The sequence below is a fragment of the Schistocerca serialis genome, chromosome 5 (assembly GCF_023864345.2).
Source record: "Schistocerca serialis cubense isolate TAMUIC-IGC-003099 chromosome 5, iqSchSeri2.2, whole genome shotgun sequence".
NCBI lineage: Eukaryota > Metazoa > Arthropoda > Insecta > Orthoptera > Acrididae > Schistocerca > Schistocerca serialis.
The window spans coordinates 271,320,418-271,339,904 of record NC_064642.1 but is presented as its reverse complement, the minus strand read 5'-3'; the positions used below and the strand labels follow the sequence as shown (position 1 = coordinate 271,339,904).

At 41.4% G+C, this 19,487-nt stretch overlaps 1 protein-coding gene across 1 annotated transcript in view; it reads right to left on the bottom strand.

Annotated features, from left to right (window-relative positions):
* Positions 1-19,487, bottom strand: part of LOC126481897 (nephrin-like) — a gene marked incomplete at its 3' end in the record, with an annotated part of 714,415 nt that overhangs the window by 371,614 nt on the left and 323,314 nt on the right. The gene's annotated exons all lie outside the window — the stretch shown is intronic.

Sequence of the window (19,487 nt, the reverse complement as noted above, 5' to 3'; positions counted from 1 at the left end):
TTACTCTTATTGCGATGCCATATAATATGACTGAGTGCTCCTGTATATTATATTATTAGCAATAATTCCGTCAGGTTTCCAATTATGGATAATGTTTGCTTTCTCTTTTAAAATTATAATTTCAAAGTTCTGCAGATACACGAAAGAGTAAAATTTTGTAGCAGCATGTGCTTGCGGTATATCCGTTATAACACGGCGTTGGGTCCGTTGCACTCACGGTCACATTTGATTAAGCAGGATGAGTAAACAGTAAATCCCAAGGACCGCGTTATAAGTTTCGCTTTGTTTTCTTCATGGAACAAAGAAGTGTTAGCAACGTCAATTCTTGAGGTGGTTCATGTTTATTAATAGATAACTTAATGACCATAGGAGATATCCAGCTTGTATTCAACGAAACGCAAAATTAATGTTGCCTTTCGTTTAAAGCGTTTTCTTAAAACAGATCGACATTTCGGCGGCTTCCGTGTCAGTTCTTTCTGAATTGTTAAAGCGTCACTTCAACCATCCTTACTATGAAGGACAACAGGACGATAGCCGAAATAGATATAAGCAGCAATAAATAAACCAACCGCTGTATTTACGTCTTTGGTCTCTTCAGTCCAGTTTCAGCATTCCATATGTGTTGTGACTGACCATTGCATATGGAGTACAGTGCTTCCCCGTGTTTTTCACATAACGTAGAAATTAGAGGGTGGAACCGTGTGTCGATACATAGCTGGCATCTCTCGTATAGAGTTAAGGGAAGCGGTCAGTTTAACGACGGCATCCCATGGACGATAACCTACGTACCGTTAGACATTACTTAAGCTTTTGAATTTATTTTCATATTTATCCCAGTTATTGATCACAATATTTTACGACAGGTAATTAGTTTCGTTTTCTGATGACCATCTTCTAGACCTTAATACAGTATACTAAAACATGTGAAATCTACACCCAATTTCGGCTAGTTTGTATTTGGTACATGTATTTTTACACGAAACGGAGAAGCTTTTTTGGCTTAGATTATTTTCTACTGTTCCATATTGAGCCCTAAACATGCTGCACAAATGTGACTGAAACACAGTTTTTCTCAGATCTTAAAGACGATTATCAAAGGCCTAAATCAATAACCCGTCATGAAGTATTGTAATCTGGAAGTGGAACAATATAAAAAAACCTTTCCCGATTCACTATGAATTTTGCTGTGATTATGTTGCAACGCTTGAAAATCTGAATTTATTATCGACACTGGTGCAATATCTGGTGGTCAGTAACATTCTATTATCGATTCTACCTCCACCTATGCTCCTCTGGTTCTTTCGCCATGACGATTACAGCCAGTGACCCCAGTTACAGCGTCCCGGCTTACGTGTGTGTGACAGCTGCCTTTGAATGTTAGTGTTTGCAACAGTTCCAGCAGTTTCGGTTCGCAAGCTGAGACTCATGCCTGAAGCAGTAATTCTTTGGGCCATCTTAACTAAGACAACACAGACGAAAATGGAACTGCTCCTCTCCTCTGGCGTAATTACACGACTCCTATAACTGATATTACTTGTGATTTCTGGTGAAGGAAAAAAGTGGGGACAGTGTGTATGTGTCTATTAGTGCTCAGAAAATGAAGTCTACGATGTTATTAACAAATCACGGACAGAAAAATTTCTAGGTCGCTCTGGGGTCACTGTATAAGACTTCCGCTAAACCCTTAAAATACGAGTGGTCTCCGTCTGAAACCACAATTGTGCTGGTTTGTTTTTGAAGTATCAGTGCCTTTAGCATCAAACAACCTACGGTGTTGCAAGTCAGAGACATCTAGTGGTACACTGATGTACTCCTACGAAAGTCGTGCATCGAAGTAGACACTTTAGAGTTGAAAGCAACATTCGGAACGGACATAGTGCTACGTGAATGTTGGAGATAGTGACATGCAATTTTTTTGTAGTGGTCATATTAAAGAGATCAATGACAGTGAAAGTAACTATATCGAAAGTTATTATAAATTAAATTTCAGACTGTACTAATGCTTTTATGTGTGATTCGAAGTGAAACTACGGGGACGGTATGTAGTTTTGATTCAAACTTTCATTGCCTCTGGCCCTGATTTTGTTTCGTATTTAGGACTATATTTTGTTTTAGGTATTATGAGTTCACATACAAAAATGCGAATATATTTTCAAATCTACTTTTCTTTTGCTTGTGCCTTTGTACTGCAGTTCTGCAGGGTCGGCATGCTTAGGGTCGGATTTCGCAAGGTTAATTTAAGAGGTGGCCGGATGCCATTACTGTCGCCACCCTATATCCCCCAGGCCGGAATCAGTGTACCCCAGCTGTCTGTGTCTAGTGTAATCCATGGAATAGTAAGAACATGTTCAGATGTCTGCGAGTCGTGTAACTGAGGAGGAACGTGGGGACCAGCCCAGTATTCACCTAGTGGGATGTGGAAAACTGCCTAAAAACCACATCCAGGTTGGCTGGCTGGTACACCGGCCTTCGGCGGTGAACCGCCGGGCGGATTCGATCTGGGGCCGGCACGCGTCCAGGAAGCAGCGCATTAGCGCTTTCGGCTAACCTGGCGGATGAGAATATATTTTCAAATGTATCACATGAAATGATGGACGGCTGGAAACTGCACGTCCTAGTGGTTATAATGTGAAACCACCTCCTTAAAACCATTGACTCTCTACTCTTTGCCAATTTCTTCTTGCACTCGTTGCGTACTAAGATGATAAAGATTAATTTTGTGAAGAATTTTAAAATTATATTCTAAAGTGAAACCCCCTTCCTAAAATAGTTCAGAGATTACTTTTCCGAAATTTCTTCTTGTATTCGTTGCTTACTCTTATAATAAAGATTATTGTTGTCACAAATGTTACAATTATATCTCTTTTCATATCGTTCGGACTCAAATGATTAGTGACCTGCACGGTAAAGGATCTGCCATTGAAATATACCGAGTTTGCCGTAAACAGTGCGAGAGTCCATGGAAATTTGTGGTTACTCTCAACCATCGACCGGAAATCTCCTGGTTCTGCGGGCAATAACGAGCGTCTTTACAAAATACAGGGCTGTTACAAGACTTTCATGGATGATGTATCAGTTTGGTGTTATGAATCCTAGTATGGCAAATACTAAGTAGAAAGGTGTAAGCGAAACTCCGCTCAAGATCTACCTTAACCTCGCACGGTGCACAAACTGAGTGCCTCGGCTTCTGAACCTCGACCATAACGTACAGAATTCCCGGTATGTCCTTCCCAGTACCCTTAGATAATTGGCCTTGTTGATGGACTAGAAATGGAGCACGTGAACTGAAGTAAGAGAGACCGAGACTCCTAAATGCGGTGTGGAGAAATAATAAATTTCATTTATCTTCGCAAGTTTCACAGGCTGCTACAGACGTTCAAAACGCAGTTCCCCAGCGTCAATGCAGGTATTCAATTGTCCCACAGAGTTCCGCTGGACCCGTTCTGAGGTCCCCGCTGCCGTCTGAAGAGTGTCGCAGGCAGCCAACATTCTTGCCAGGAGTCCTCTTCAGTCTCGACAGCCGTCAATTTTCACATGGCATGGTCACACAAGAAGCAGACAAGCAGGTGAATTTTCTGGCCACGGAACATGACCCCCTCTGGCTATCCACTATTCACGGAATATCTGATCCAGGCGCTCACGAACACTCAGTCTAAACAGAAGTGGGGCTCCAGAATGTTGGAACCACATCCGTTAACTTATAAGTGGGATATGTTCTAGGAACCTGGGTAGTGCGTCCCTGATAAACACGGTATTAACTCGTACATTTAAGTGGAGAGAAAGAAGGAAGGGACCTGCACGTAATCATTGACTATGCCTGCCCACACATCGACTGACACTCTGTGTTGACGGCTCTTCACGACTGTAGTGTGAGGGTTCTAATCGGTCCAAAAATGGAGATTGCGACTATTTAGCACTCCATTTCTGATGAAAAGGGTATCATCCGTGAAAAGTACGTAGCAGGAAATTGAGGATCCATCAGCTGAACGCAAGGACCGAAGTCAGCAGGAATCAATGCGTGTAGTTTCTGTGGATGGTAGCGGTGTAGCTGCATCTCCCGTAATACTTACCAAACATCACTCTGCGAAACATCCATTTCACATGCAGACCATCGAGTGCTGATTAGAGGCACCTCATCCACTCGAGAATGGACCGGATCTTCTAAGTCGGGAGTTCGTGTAGTTCGTCGTCCCCCTCGGTCACTTTACTATGGTAACAATTTCCCTGTTTCACTTAATCGCTTCAACAGTCTTGCAGCAATTGTTTAAGTTCTACGCAGATATTTGGTCCTGTGCAACCGTTTCGCTTCTCTGCTGTTACCATTTGCTTGTCCATACATGAAAATTATGTCTGCAAGTTCCGTCACCTGTTAAAACACGGTTTGCTTCGGGCAAATAGACGTGACAATTTCAACTTTTAAACACAGACTGCAATTTACAACAGAAAAGAACTTGTATACCAGGATTGCTCATAACAGTGCACAGTACGCCATGTGCATTGGTTGTGTTATTATGTCAACCTTACACCTAAGTGCTCGTCGGTGGTGCCTACCCTACACTCTTAGCATCGGAACATGTATCCCACTGCCAGAGATATCAGGATGATTTTCGCTTACAACTTTCGACTCGCTCGTTTCGGGAACAGTGAGCCTTACCTCAAATTTATACATTTATCCCTCTTCATCATCCACGAAAGTTGGTAACCTCACCACGGATTACCCTGTATGTAGGACCTATCGGTCATGAAAGAGAAACTAGAGAACTTTCCATCGCTAATAATGCCGCCCAGCAACTTAGAACTGTGCTCTTCTGGAGGAAGCGAGCTCAGGTGCAATAGTGGCATGACGTACACATAATAAGTAAAAGCAAAATTGTACACCATCTTGTTAAGGTAGATAAAGAGAATCTGTGATAGGGAACCAAAATAAAATGGAAGCGTTATATATTATTCATCGATAAAGTTTCAAACACTTCCGTTTGTTCTCTAACCAAGCACCTGTAATATATTTATTCGAACGCTAGAATTTACGACACGTTGAGGAGATGGAAGAAGAGGTAATTATTACTGGATAAAACCAATCAAGACGGTAAAACCCATGTTAATAATGGCGTAACATAGTGTTCTAATGATTGAACCAAGTACTGAGGGTCCTGTGTCTAGCCAAATACGTTGTCTTAGGTTATTGATGGAACTGTGTAAGAGGTGGCATCCAGATGTTTCCGAAATATATGATTTAAAATGATTACGTCTGAGTCAGATTTCATTCAGCACCGTCACCTTTCCCCCGTTTCAGCCACATTTGAAATGGATCCTGGAGGTTTCTCTGTGTTTAGTACCCTCTACGTTTCTGCTTGAATCTTCTTCATTGCATCACATTTTCACCGTTGATTTTGATCTTACACAGAGCGTAATCTGGTCAGTACGGTGAGTAACAAACAACAGTCATCTAATTTTTGGTCGAAAATTCCTGAATAATGTAGGAGGTCGTGTGCTGTAGTGGAGGAGTACCCGGTCGCTTGTGCGCCACTGTGAACATTTTCTCCTCGTTTTCTCTCTCAAACATCTTACAGCATTGCGAAAGTACCCTTTATTTACCTTGTGGCTTGGAGAAAGTCTTAATAAATACTCCCGTTTATGCACTGTAACAGAACAGGAAATAGATCAGCAATAGGTTGATGTTATTTTTGTAAAGCTTTTCTTGGCCGAGACGAAGGAGTCTTCTGCTGCGATATTTGATGTTAATAACCGGTGTCATCGTCACTAACTCAACTTTTCTCACGAGTGATAACCCCTTTCACAGAATATCTGAAACGTCTTGAAGCAATTGTTTAAGTTCTCCGCAAATTTGCACTTAATATTCCTTCTTGCCGTCTTGAAGAAATCATGGTACAAACTTCTCTGTAATCCTTCTCGACTATTCTGAAAGAACATGTTGTCATGTAGCATAATTTATTCCCAAGGTGTTGTACAAATATTGTATGGTTTCTACAGCATTTCAGAGGCAGGTGCGTCATTTCCTGAATACTTTCTTTTGTGACGTTGCCGGCCTCGGTGGCCGTGCGGTTCTAGGCGCTTCAGTCCGGAACCGCGCGACTCATACGGTATCAGGTTCGAATCCTGCCTCGGGCATGGATGCGTGTGATGTCGTTAGGTTACTTAGGTTTAAGTAGTTCTACGTTCTAGGGGACTGATGACCCCAGATGTTGTCCCATAGTGCTCAGAGCCATTTGAACCTTTTTTTTTTGTGATGTTAATTGACGACCAAACGGAACAATCGTCAACGGCAGCCGATGTTCGTGTGGTATTCGATCGCTTATGCCAGTCGCAGCTCTGTGTATGACCTCAAACATTGTTTGCGTCATCATCTGGTGAATTTCTGTAGCGCTTTACGCAAGTTTAAGATACTGGTTTATTCAGAAACGCTTCTCTTTCGGAATTGAGCTATGTTCATAGGGTCCTGTGTCAAACCAGATACGTCACCTTAGCTCGTAGAAGGAAAATGTAATAAACAGAAGTACAAAAGCATTTAATATAACTTCCAGTCATCTTAGAAAGGCTTATCAACTTGAGACCAACCACTCAAATCCTGGTTCATCAAAGGATATTATCACACAATATAACACATTTTGGAGAAATGTTTGTAACAGTGGTATTTTTAGGCCATACATTGGGCTCCTATTCTGTGGTGCTGAAATTCGGTTGCTTTTCAAGGTTAGAGATATAATCTCACCTCAGCAATTACCGCTTGATTTGTAAATATTTTATATACTAAATTTAGCACGACTGGCTAATTGATGACTTACAGACCATTTTCATTATAAATGAAACACACGCAATACTGGTGTGCTATTCTACAACATTTATTGTTTTTACACGAACCCGTATTCGGATGTTACGCCATCATCAGGTGCAAAGATTAGTATATGGTGCAGTGAAATTTTATTGGATCAAAGGTTTTAATCTAGTTCATCTACAGAGTATTTCCATTTCCAGAGATGAAAATGAAAATCATAGAACTAGAAATAAATGACGAGGGATTACTGCAGTGTAAATGTGATGTAACATTGTTTAACTAAGATAAAATATGTGACACATTAACTAATAAACTACAGACAAATTAAAACAGCTGTACATAGAAGAAAATAATTGAAAAATAAACTCTTGTGACATATTCCAAAGATCTGGCTCTATAAAAGTAATCTTGTTATTAATACGTACTCCTAAATCACAAACAGATAAGAAATATTGGTGATATTAAACTGGTGAGGGAAACAACTGTGATTATTTGGAGTTACTGTATGTATCAAAAGACCGAACAACATGTAGCCATACTCATACTGGTATTTCCAGTGTCCTCAATGGCAAGAGGAAGCACGAACAGTAATGTATCCGATTATAAATAATGCACACACATATATCACCGTTTCAAAGGCGATAGCATAATCGTGCATGTGTTAAATAAAAAAAATGGTATCTGAATACAGTAAATGTTTTTTTCTTTATTTAGTTTGAAGGTTACATGATTATGCTCTAGCTATACGAACGGAAAATATCTGTCACTGTTAGCCAGATACATTGCTCTGCTAGCTCCTACCTGCCTTGATCTAACATATGATTATGTCTGCATGCTGTTGGTGTCTTGATATTATACAACTTGAGAATGCCCTGTAATGCTTAAATTTGGCATTCGTGTAAACTGCAGTAAATAAAAGTAATTCCGAATTAAGTATAACAGCAGCTGTGGTACCACTATGTCTTTAACTTCCAATAAGAAGAAAATAGTTACGCTTACTAATTATAATATAATAGCACTCGAATGCGGCTTTCGCCCATTAAAAAGTACACAATTAGGAGCGCCAAGCAGGAATGGGAAGAGCTCATGCTATTATGATTTATTTTTCACACATTGTTGTTTCTGGACCACCGTTATGGAATTCCAGTCACCTTCTACAAAAAACAGATAAAAGGTAAAATTCATATTCCCATCACTGCTGCTGGAATAATAAAATAATAATATTCTCATTATAACAATGAAAACCACTCACGTCTATTACTAAGCCCTATTGTGCTGGTTACTAGATTAGGACAGTACTTAAGCGCGTGTTGTTATCAGGATACCATCGGTCTCTCGTCTCTGATTGACACGTATAAGTCGGCTGTTATCAGCAGAGCCGTTCCAAGCGGTTGGCGAGATAAGTCCTTGCAAAGACAGTGGCACGGAAACTGGCCGAAAAAATACGAGAAATAAAAATAGTTTGAGAGCTAACCAGAAAATGTGTTTAAATTCTCTTTTCCCGCGTGTTTCATTTTCTACCTACGACAAGATGCCTTTCTCTCGGCCTGTGACTTTAAACACGTCATTTCTGCGGTGTCATTTCGTCCATGTAGCGCCATAAGGAAACGACTGCTTGCCAACAGACACCGACTGAAAACGTGGTTTGTGTCTCTATAGCGTGCTTGGTTCGCACAGCCGCCATGTACAAAGTTTGCTCTTGTTCAGCAATGTGGTTCTTACTGCCACTTCATCACATCAGTGCAGGATATCGAACGTCAGCGACCGGGTGCTGGACCAAATTTCCAGTTTGACCGGAAACTTTCAATTTATGGCTACAGAAGGCTATCAATATTTCGTAATGAATAAATAAAATCTGTTCTTCATTACCAGTATATATAATACTGAGACCAATATTCAGTAGGTGTCATAATAAGTAAGCATAGATTTTATTTAGCTTTAAATTCTTTAAAATTTCTAAATTTTGTAATTTATTTGTTGCAGTGATACATCTGATGTATTATGAACATTTTTCGTCTTACGAAAATTGTTAAGTATCCCGAAGACATGGCCGTACGTCAATGTCACTTCCCACACATATACACCACCGGAGGATATGTAATTGATTAGAGCTGCGATTGGTAGCGAGGCCTCCAGAGTGTATTATTGTTGTTCGTGTGCAGCTCTGTTACAAAGCCTTTTAGAGCATACAAGGGTCATGAACATTTTCAGATGTTGAGTGGTCACAGTGAAGGACACGGAGATGATATGCACTCGTATGAGTCAGCGTTGTCATGACCTGAGAGAGTTTGAACAGGGCCTCAGTGTGGATGTTCATTTAGGTCGAATAATACATACGCAGATTTGAGTGGCATATGGATGTGATAGTAGCATGTGACAGTAGCCTGACGTTGGACTGCCTGGGATTGTTGGGGCCAGCAACATAACGGTCATCCATGCTACACAAACACACGTGAGGATTGCCATATTGTCCGTCAAACACATCTGTGTCTGACATCCGAGAGCAAGTATTGGCTACTTGCAACATCCCGCTCTGGCCACTGGTCAGAGACAAGCACCAGCCGTCCCATGCGTAGGCAGCCTCGTTAACACTGAAACTGTCGCTGTCATTTGCTGGCTGCATTGTTTCATTAAAGTCAATATCCGTCTCTGCTTATTACTTGATTACCGCCCTCTCCCCCTCCAATAGACTGGGAGAGAGCAAGGCAAGGTAATAACCTAGAGCAAAAACAACTGCTTAAGGACAATAAACAACAACTCTCTTTTCGTACCTTACAATTGTAAAGTAGTTGTTGCATATAGTGTTAGCAGAGAATGAGCAGTTATGGTCGTACTGTGTAAGAGGTTAAATTTTTAAACGGTGATGTAAGTTCACTTACAGGACATCAGCACTGAATTTAGAAACAGCCGGGAGCCCCTCGCTGTAGAGGAAACTCATCCATCCAGAGAGACAAGTTACCTCCCACCTGTACACTCTGTAAACCGTTTCGGCTGCGGCGCTTCACGGGACGTCTCTCCGTGGCAGTAGCAGGTAGCTGCACGTCCTATGCAGGAGGTCTAAAGCGAGTTGGGAAGACGAATACTTCAACCGATCACTATAAGGTTGGTATCACAATTGTGGGGTGCCAGATCGCAGTTAAGCACCTAGCTGTTTTATAACAATGTGCGCACAAACATGCACGGCATGGTTCGGCCGCACCTTTGGAAGTGAGGCATATTGAACACCTCTTCTCAGTAGACGCTCGGAATAAACTCAGATTAGATAAAGGAAGGGAAAGACTTCTTCGTAGGTTCTGACGTAAACCTAACAACATGATATTTTCTGAAAGGTTCTAATAATCGCATCCGTGCAGGCGCCAGAGAGTTGGTTGTACAAACACACTCTGTCTTCCTAACACCTTGTCTTTCGTTCACTCTTGTCTTACTGGACGTTTTCCATTCGAGTTTAGTATTAGGGAATAGAAGGTCGGCTTCCTTATGTCCCATTGGCCGAAAACTCCACAGAGAGCGGATATTACCTGCATAATGTAACTCACCTAATTGGCGGGTAAATTGTTGCTACAACGTCATTGGCTAAAATTTAGCCTATACGGTTTCGTATGCAGAGCCTAGTAGTGCTCAAAACAGAGGTACTCTGGGAATCATTCTGATGTCAGTTGTAAAGGGAAACAGGCGTGAAGCATTTCTATAATGGCCGTGGAAGGAAGCAGACGTGAAGATTTGTAGTATACAATCCGGAAGGTACCAGATGTTGTCTTAAGCTCTAACTTCAACTCTTCAAATGGTAAGCGCTGCTTTGCAAAGTGAGATAATAGAATCCGATGGATTATTTTCTGACTGAGACAGCAACCCACAGACGAGTGTTTTATGCATATCACGTTCAGCTAAAGCCACTAAATTCTGTACCCGGTGCTCGTGAACGGAACACTGCCTACCTGATCGCGCGCTTATGCTTACTTTGACGTAACTGCTCACGTAATGTAGACTAGGTGGTATTGGCTCTTTTCACATACGTAATTTGTCCATGTCTCAATAGCAGTACTAATTGTTCTACATGTACAAACTTTATTACTCTGATTATTAGAGGTAATGCCATAACATTCTTTTCCGACGTTTTCTGCTCCTACAAATTTCGATGTATTGTACTCATAACGCCCATAAGAACAATGGATTAATGACTGTGTTTCCCGTCACTCACCAACCCTGTGTAGTCTTGTACAGCTTAAATGTTCAGTCTTAAGATGTAATAAATAGTAAGAATGCAAGCTAATAATTTGCTTCCTCCTACCCATTCCGTTAATAATTTCAACGATACTAGCACTACAAATTAAAGGAACCTCACCCTATTTAGATCATTCAGACCTCTCGAGAGATGCTATAGCACTACGACACAAATGATTGCGTGTGGATTGGTGCCACGACCTGTAAGTGTGCACTGCTACTCAATATCGTCGCTATGTGTTCAGCGATGAATCAGGGTTCTGCATTACCCGGTATGATTATCATCGCCGATTGTGGCTGCAAGAGATTCTATTCTCCCTATGTTTCGGAGAGGAACAGCGACGTTACTCCCGGCGTCATAGTTGCTGTGCCTTCAGATCACGGTTGATAAAGACCGATGAAACAACGGTACGTCACGGACGTCTATCACCGCATGCGTTACCGCTCATAAGACGGTATTGTTGTGCCACTTTTCAACAGGGAAATGCTCGTCCAGATATGACACTTGTCTCTACAGCTTTCTGATGTAATCCTGTTGCCATTAATATCGCCAGATCCGTCCATGATAGAATTCTGATGGATTATCTCAAAGGGCAAAAAGAAGCGTATAGAATATCGTCAACGTACCGCTGTGCAGTCAAGGTGCAGCGGATGACAACCGAAGGGGTCTTGGAATGAAATGAAATGTCACCCCTGATCGTAACACCTGGGTGTCGGACCGTATGTCGCCCGACACTCAATTGGTATCCAACCGCTGTCTGGGGCGTCTCCAGACACGTCTTCAGTCTATATACTCATTGACTGGAGTAAAAGTGTCTTCAGTGATTGGTCCCGCTTCGAACTGAGTGCCGATAACCAGCGAAGACGTGACTGGAGACACCCCGGGATAGCAACGTGACTGTCGCCGCTATACAGCCCGACAATCAAGAGTGATGATCTGGGTTGCTAATTCTTTTCACAACACGATCTCTTTGGTTGTCATCCGCGACACCCCTACAGCTTAGTACGTCAACAATATTTTACGCCCCTTTATGTTGTCCTTCGTGGCAAGCCATCCTAGGCGTACATTTCAGCAAGATAATGCCCGCTCGCACACGGCTACTGCTTGTCTTCATGCTTGCCGAACGCTATGATGACCAGCAACGTCCTCAGATGTCTCCCCAACTGAGAATGTTACAGGGGATTGAGGGCAGGGCCCTCCAAACAGCAATGGGTTCAAATGGTTCAAATGGCTCTGAGCACTGTGGGACTTAACTTCTGAGGTCATCAGTCCCCTAGAACTTAGAACTACTTAAACGTAACTAACCTAAGGACAACACACACACACCCATGCCCGAGGCAGGATTCGAACCTGCGACCGTAGCGGTCGCGCGGTCCCAGACTGTAGCGCCCGGAACCGCTTGGCCACTCCGGCCGGCACAGTAATGGGTTTTTGAGAATCTAAAGCCGCAGTTGGGCAGGATATGGGACGATATTCCTGAGCAGGACATCTAAAAGCTCAATCAGTCAATCGATGTAAAGCTAAATAACTGCTTCCATAACGGCCAGAGGTGGGCCAATGCGTTATTGAATTGTTCCATTTGTGATGCTGTTTCTCTTGAATCAATAATTAAGTTTATCTGAAACTGCAATCACTTCTTGCCTGTACATGTACATCACATCTACCCATTTTCATTCCTTTCGGATAATTCCTTTGTAATGCGTCTCTTTTTTTGTCTTAGAGTGTAGTTCATTTTCAACGACCTCTGGTACTGACTGATCGTCCAGCCATTCCAATATGGAAAGGTGAACCTTTGACAACTTCATCCACTCGTTCTATATATATTAAATGACGGCCGAAGATCCCAATTAAAAAGCCAACAGGCAATGCAATATATTTATTTTTTGGGCACAATACTTTCTAGCTCTGTTACAAAAATTCCAGGAAGAAAGAAGGCCAAAAACGATTTTACCGTTTCTCAGTTGAGTACTATATTCTGTTCAGAAACTTAAAAAAAAAACTACTGAAGTATTACAACGAGTGAAGTAAACTTCTGTTTAGCGTAGAGAAGCTCTATCTAGCAACATTCTATCACAAAAAGAAGGAGCACTCATTATACGAAGTTCTTGGCTTTTTTATCATCAGTACGATCACTTCTTAGAAACTCAAACGTCTGAATACTAAGTAGTGGTCAGATCGCTAGGTTTTCTGAACATCTGCCTCCTACTGCCACAAATACACCAAGTCCACTTGCGCTCAGAAAAGAATGAAGTCTGGAAAGTAGAGAAGAGAGTAAGAAAAAAGGACGGTTCAAGGCGAGGTTAATTCGAGGAAGTTAAGGAGTCATTATGGAACGCTTAGATGAGACCGCACCGCCGCCGCCCGCGCAGCCGTCGGCCCCCGCGCAGGAGCGGCAGTTCTGCCGGCACTGCAGTCCCCGTGAGCTGACTTCCAGCTCACTTAGGGGTTGTCCCCCCCCCCCCCCCCATACCAAGTCTCAAGTCTCAACTTGCTGAAGTTGCCCAGGCCGTAATGGCTATAAAATGACTTACAACGTCTAATGTCTTATTCCTCGTTATTAGCGAATTTCCATTGTTTCTTACACTTAAATCAATTAACATTTCGGCAATATACCATATCGGTAAACCGATAAAAGCCACCTGTCCAGACACCTGTGATCATAATGGCCTCTAAACGGAAACTGAGAAAGACAAAGCCAAAATACTGACTGCCTGTTACCAAAATTCACTGAGGAAACCGTACTACGAGTTCCCCAAGAGGGTGATTTGCTGAGTGTACTACAAAAGCAAGGAAAAGTTTTTGTTTCGTAAACAGCTCGACTTAATTCTCGATATAGTCTCCCTTGGGGGATATGCAGTTGGTCGAGCGCTCCTCCAACTTATTCATCCCATCGGAAAAACAAGTTCTGCAAAATACTCGTTGACTGCGACTATCACTTCCGCATTTCACGAAAACTTCTTCAGCCAAAATTTCTATTTAGGGAACAGGAGCAAGCCAGTGGGGACTAAGACTGGTGAACAGGGTGAGCGAGAAATCAATTCAGAACTCAATCAAGCACTTACGGCATTGATATCGTTGACGTGTGGGATGGAGCATTATCATGGTGAAAGGACACGTTTTAGCGTGTGAACCTCGGTCTTTTTTGAGCCAACGCAAGTTTCAATCGCTCGGACGATGAAGCATAACAGGGTTCATTTATGGTTCTGCCTTTTTACAAGTAATCTTTCAGTATTATTCCTCGTAAATCCAGAAAGCAGTGGCCATCATTTTACCAACCAACAAAATGGTGTTTGCCGTCTTTGGTGCACTTTCACTACGCTTTGTTCATTGTTTTCATTGCCGTTTAGTGTCTAGTGTGTAATAAATGATCCCAGTTTCAAGGAACAGTCACAGATCGGAGCAAAAAATTTTGTGAACTGTAACTAAACATTGTCGGACACTGTGCTGAAATTTTGTGCCGGATGCGCTTTTGTTGGACTGTGAGCAATCGCGGCATCCACCCCGCACACAGCCAGTTCTCCGAGCAGAACATTATGCACTCACTCAGCTGAGATGTCTACTGTGCCAGCAACCTCACGAAAATTTTATTCGGTAGTCTTACGTTACCATATCATGGATTTTGTCAATAGTTTCCTACTCGGTAACCTCAACCGAACGGCCGGAGCGAGCTTAATCTCCGGTGCTTGTCCGACTACATTTAAATCCATTAATCCAAAAGTAACCGGTTCTCAATGGTGGTGCAAGGTCCGCTTGAACGTTATCCAATTCTGTTTTGATATTTGCGCAGAACAACCATTCAGGTGAAACTGTTTAATAACATCACGAAACTCGGTTTTTCTCCATTTAAGTCGCAGTCGACACATTGATCAATTGAGACGGCTGTCAGCAATGAACTGTACGCTTTGTTGAAGTACTTTATGTGAACCTAAGAATAATCACACTTACCAACCATAATGGCTTAAAAATAAATTAAATAAATTAATATCTTTCTTATATATCATTGCACTGGAATCAGAAGGTGAATAAAAAATGGTTCTTATGGAATCACAGAATTCAGATTCTTATTTTTTTCTCACATGGTAGGCCTTTTTATTAGGTGGCCTCTTGTTCAATACCTTTATTATCTGTGGCTAGTTACTATTTGATCTTCCCATCTCTTGCTTGCTCTACCTGTTGATATTTGCACTATTGGTCGATAATTCGTCACTACTTTAGGCATTCTCTTTTTATTCTTCTTGCGATATGATCACTCGCTGCTTGGCCTGTTCGTTCACACTTTTAAGTCCTTGTCCGATTTTCTACCAATTAAAACCTAATTTCCGCAGCTTGCAACCCATTAGAGACAAACCTCACTGGGGCGAAAGTAGTGGAGGAGACTGGTCAACGAAAATGTTCGATGTCATGTGGAGGGTACCTCCATTTAGAATTAGTGAAACCAAGAAGAACCTAAATTATGATGGCTGTACAGGTATTGCATATGTCTTAATAAGTACAAATTTCATCTGTTATGAATTACATCCCACTTCTTACCTCGCTGACATTTTCACAGTTTAGTATCTGTATCCAGTATTTCACTTAGGGAGACTGCTAGAAGTCACTTGAATCGTCATAGAGACTAGAACAGTCTTCACATTATTGAATAACACATGGTGCAACAAGTGCAATCGGCACCACTATTCCACAATTCCGGAAATCCTCCTCAAAAACATTTTGTGACGAGGATGTTAATAGCTGAGACTTCAGAGTAAAGTAATAACATCTACGCTACCACGTTGTATACGACAATGAAACAGAATGTTTGGAATTAACTCAGGTTTTTCCGCATATACAATCTGCACAGAAAATACATCACTAAAATCATGTCTCATCCATAATAAGTGGTCGTGTTCGTCATGGAGGGGTCTTGCACACCTTGTCTTGCGTGGCACTATCACAGCACTAGTCTACAGTCATGTTTTAAGCACTTTCTTGCTTCCCACTCTTGAAGAACAATTCGGGAATGGTGACTGCATCTATCAACACGATCGAGCATCTGTTCATAATGCACGGCGTGTGGCCGAATGGTTACACGACAATAACCTCCCTGTAGTGGACTGGCCTGCAAAGAGTCCTGACCAGAATCCTATCGAGCACCTTCGGGATGTTATGGAACGCCGACTTCGTGCCAGGCCTCACCAACTGACGTCGATACCTCTCCTCAGTGCAGCACTCCGTGAAGAATGGGCTGCCATTCCCGAAGAAACCTTCCAGCACCTGACTGAAATTATGCCTGCGAGAGTGGATACTGAATTCTAGCATTACCGATGGAGGGCGCCACGAACTTTTAAGCCATTTTCAGCCAGGTGTCCGGTTACTTTTGATCACATAGTGTACACGTCTTTAGCATAATATGAAGCCAGTTATTTCTAAATAACTGATTACTGCAAAATTTTGCCTTTGTTATGTTTAAAAACACACTAATAGAGCCTTTTTAATAGTTTTCTTTCCTACTTATGTAAAAAATATATGCAAATATCACGCCCTGCCTCAATCAATTTCACCTTTACCACTACCCATTCATATTTTGATTCTACTTGTGTCATTAAAGTGTGATGTTAGTTCCTTCTACATTATGGCAAATTTAATGTTCTTTTCTGAAACTTTAAGAAATGAGCGTTATGTTATATAACAGCTTCTGGCCACCAACTTTTATTTATTGCAAGAGCTAACTTAAGAACAATGCTTCATCATAACGGCTTCAATTTTTCTGCTAATTGTGGTTCATTCGAACGTCAAAGCTTTGTAAATGAAAGTCTGCGAACGGTTATGTCTCTTCATTAATGGGAGTCTCTTGTTCATGTAATATACATAAACTTCGGATTCTCTGAAACTTCCTGGCAGATTAAAACTGTGTGCCGGATCGAGACTCGAACTCAAGACCTTTGCCTTTCGCGGGCAAGTGCTCTACCAACTGAGCTACCCAAGCGCGACTCACGCCCCGTCCTCACAGCTTCACTTCCGCCAGTACGTCGTCTCCTACCTTCGGATTCTCTGTTCCTTTTAGGATAAAATACTATCTACAACTTTACTGCTAGTAACTTTCTTAACACTCTAACGAATGCGTAAAAAGCTGCAAAGACAACCACGCGATTGGTTTACAAACAAAATCAGATATATTTTGTTGTTATTTATGGGGAGTACGTTTAGTAGCTGAAAGTGTTGCTCAAGTGGTTCCTCTTCAATGTATTGTCGTACACTCGTCGATCGTTCCGGCATATATACTTTTTATTGCTGATATTTTATTTGAAAATTAATCCATGCCATGACTTCATGGTCATTTAGGCTTTATGCGATAACATGGCTACGATTCCTCTATATAAATATTTCTTGTTTAATATCTCAACACTTACCTCTTTTTCCTTCATATCGTATGATAACGATTGATTGGTCTGTAATATTGGGCATCTGAACCTATGGTTTGTAATGCATTAACAGGAATTTGGAGGTCAAAAACTTTTACCTAATTAACTGGAATTCTGAAGTAAGCCTCGACGTTCCGTTTGGCAGGCTTAAGGAAACTATCAATTCTTGAACGAGTTGTGAGGAAGTAAAGTTCTGTAAACATGCTTTTACGACATAAACGAGGCTGGAGATGTAGAAATACCGTATTCTCAAGAGGATGTCTCTGATAAATATATTAAGAAATGAATACAACTATGAATTAGTATCTCACCCTTAGAAAATGGAATGGATGAGTTTATCAGTAACATTTCAGGAGACATGATTATCAATTGCTATATCTAGGTTTTAAGTTATACAACTATTTCTTAGCCTCTTAGCATTTATTTTATTCTATTTTGAAGAGGAAGGGGCTAAGGTGAATGTTTGGAAAGAGATTTAATGACTCTGTCCTTAGAAGCACATTTTAAGACTGCTTGAGCGATTAGAGGTGCCGTGGACTGTGAGACCTCTGCCGAAGTTTAAGGTGTAATTTCATACTTGCTTGGGCTGACGGCACGTCCTCTGAAGTGGAGCGTGGAACCGGGTTACGTCCTAACTTCGCGAACGGCACCAACTTAAGCTAAGTGCGCATCTGTACTCTCCTTCAAACAACAAGTCAGAAAGCGCAGAAGTTGATTCGCCCCTCCCCAGACCATGACTTGATGTTCATTATGTCCAATATATTAAAGCATAGGAGAACTACTTACTTCAAACGTCAGAAATAACTAAACATGGATTAGGATACACAACACTCATTATTTTACTTCACCTTTCGAAATTATCTTATGTTGTGAAGAAGCAAATCGTAAGGGAAAATAAAAGTAAGTTTGAATAAGGACATAAATACCATTTTAGATACAACAATCACGTGTCACTGTGAAATACGTTTGACCACGAAACTTAAAACTGTAAAAAACGGAGTAAAGGAAAACAGCAACACGAAGGGGTGAATAGTGTCTCCACGCGATGTGATCCGTGTGTTTGTTTGGCGTTTGCCTTCAAGTGTGCTAGTAAACTGTCTCCTTACTATGGGTGGCATTTTGTACTGCTGGAGTCTACGAAGCATTTATCGTACCACCGATTGCAAAACCCGACGAAAACGACTATGTGAGTGGTGTGGACGTTGTGTATGAAAACTGAATTGTCAAATATAGTCCACAACAGAAAGGATGCCTTCTACTGACGAATGTTTGAACTGCTAACCAAATTTAGTATGAGCCAGTTGTCATAAAAAGAACAACGGTAATACTCTCTCGATGTGAATATATTAAGTCGTTGCACTTTCTTAGCGTCCCGATATCTTCTGAAAGGAATAATGGTCAAATCTTCGATTTATGTAGTCATTGTATTCACAGTTGCTGGATAAAATTTTTGCTGTTGGTACTGTGCATACAAGAATATTCACCTCTTAATACGTTGCTAACTGCCCTGAGGAGGTAATCACAGTGGGGACACTGCTCTGCACAAAACTGAAATATCTTACAGTGTTTCTTATCAGATTCTTGCCGAAATAGCACCGAGAAAAGTATTTTCTTTATATTTTGGACGCGTTTTTCTATGAGTATATAAAGACCATTCACCAGAAGAAGTAACTCTACTTCCGAATTTTTGCAATAGTTCCAGCATAACTGCCAGTAACCGAAGTTTTTTACTTAGCTAGATATTTAAATTGTTCATGTGATTTTATAATATACATTATTGTAACTTTACAATCGTTATGTGTCTTCAGCCCCTGCTTACGATGTCCAGACATTACTGAGGCAGCATAAATCATCTCATTGTCGACTGACTCACAAGTCATTGATTTAAGAACTCTTCTTCAATAATGAGAAGAACAATACGTCAAAACAGCAAGGGGTGCAATTAATTAAAGGATGTCCGCACATACATAGCTACAAACTCCGAAGGCTACTGTACAGTGCATGGCGAAGGATACATCGAACCAAAGTTATTTATGGTCTTTCTTGTGCTATTCGCGTATACGCGTGGCTA